The sequence below is a fragment of the Adiantum capillus-veneris genome, chromosome 27 (assembly GCF_014529385.1).
Source record: "Adiantum capillus-veneris isolate H3 chromosome 27, ASM1452938v2, whole genome shotgun sequence".
In the NCBI taxonomy this organism is placed as follows: domain Eukaryota; kingdom Viridiplantae; phylum Streptophyta; class Polypodiopsida; order Polypodiales; family Pteridaceae; genus Adiantum; species Adiantum capillus-veneris.
The window spans coordinates 53,666,639-53,668,576 of NC_140957.1; the positions used below are offsets into that span (position 1 = coordinate 53,666,639).

At 46.4% G+C, this 1,938-nt stretch overlaps 1 pseudogene; it reads right to left on the bottom strand.

The window, feature by feature from the left end:
- Positions 1 to 668: 668 nt before the first annotated feature.
- On the bottom strand, positions 669 to 1,212 carry LOC147421993 (oxygen-evolving enhancer protein 1, chloroplastic pseudogene; annotated as a pseudogene).
- Positions 1,213 to 1,938: the final 726 nt, after the last annotated feature.

Consider the following 1,938-nt stretch of genomic DNA (forward strand, 5'->3'; position numbering starts at 1 on the left):
CCAACAAGAAAGTGGTGCAGCAAAGGAACTGTTACCATAGCAAACCATTATTTGTTGTAGCATTGTTCTTTCAAAAGAGATTTCAGTCCTATATTTCGAGCTTCTTCACCCAAGAGCATAGCCCAATTCATGTCGTTCGATGATGATTGGCCTCCTTGAGGATGGCGGTTGTGTTGTGATCAGGTGCCGAAATATGAATCTTCCAATTCTTCTAAATGAGATGCCTTGTGTAGTGATGTTTTAGGGGTCATCAGCATCCGCAAAAGCACGGCTCAACATGGTAGAACTCTACGGGATCCACACCATGGACAACCGCAAATCGACTATGGAGGTTTCAATTGACTATGGACAACCGCAAATCGACTTTGGAGGTTTCAATTGTTTTACATCCAATTTGCAGGGATTTCAATGGAGGAAAGCTATCTGGGATGGCTCTGAGCAGTATCATGAGTTTGTGACGTGCCACCTACAAAAAAAGTCAACGATGACAAGCCAACAGAGTTGATTAGTGGCATGATTTTTATTCATTTTCAATGTTGATGACGATGGCACCGGCCTCACTCACAGGCAAACCAAGCATCAACGTAGCATTGGTGCATGCAGCTTGAGAGGAATTTATGTCTTCAAGTGACGCTGTTGCAGCTGGCATGAGCTTCATGACATGTAGGTCAAGATTGGGGATGGAGATGGGAGTGCAACAGATGAACCCCAGGGAGGTGAACATTAACTGCAACATAATGGATCCATCTTGCTCCTGAAATTTAAGCCTTGTCATGAGCGTGGTGGGCTGATAGTCTGGGACTCCTCCCTTGAACTGAGACTCTGCTTTCACCCTGAAAGAGGCACGCTCCAAGCACAACTTCTTAAGCTGATATGTGCCAGGCTTGAGACCAAAGGCATCGGATCCACCCTTTATCATGGGACACTGGGTAGTAATACCACTTCCCTTGACTTCCATGTATGTCAGACCTTTTAGCTCATTATAGGAAAGCCTCTTTGGCGGGCCTTCTACATTGGCTCCAGAGACGATGAGCACGGAGGTGATCAGACTCACAATAGCAACTTTCATCCTGAAGAGAGCATGAAACCCTCGCGCAGGCCTTGACACCAAACGAAGTTGAGACATGTGATGGCTTCAACAACGAGCTAGAGAGGGATCCCTTCTCCCGCACAGGCTGGATCCACTCGTGAGGTCAGAGACAAAGAAGCCATGGTTATCTCTCTCCCGCACATGCAGTATGCGATCCTTCCACGCTTAAAGAGTGTGTGCAAGTGTGTAATATCTCTCTCTCTCTCTCTCTCTCTCTCTCTCGCGCTGAAAACAGTTGAGAGCTTTTTGGCTTTCCCACAATCAATGTATTCCAAGAGATGACATTCCAAATACAAATCTCCTCAAGAACATCCCATCTGGCATACATGTTAGCTATTGAGTGAATTTAATATCACGCAACCCATCATTTTACTCAAAGAATTCTCTTGGATTGAATGACAAAAGTGAGAAACCATCGTGCCTGGAAAATGTGAGATCTTTTATGGGGTAGGGAATGGTCCTGAAGTGACCATTCCTGTAGTGGCTCCGCCGGTCGCCCTGTGGTCGCATAGGGAAATGGTGGACCCGGGGGGAATGGTCACTTCATGACCATTCTCGACCGCCAAGTGTCAGTGGGAGGGGGGTCAAATACGTGTTCATTGCACCATGAGTCTCGAGCAGTAGGAAAATAACAAATTTTGACGTAGTGTTGATTTCGTGTGCTGAGTTTTCCGAAGCTTAGCGAGACTGTCCCAAGGTGCAACGAATTTTGCATGCTGAGTTGTAAGGCTCTAAGCACATTCTGATTGCTGAGGTGGCGACAATTGATTGAGCACGTTGTCGTTGTCGATTCCGATATTCTGTTGAATAATGCAAGTGAAATGGAGGGCACATATCTGCTGCCCCCC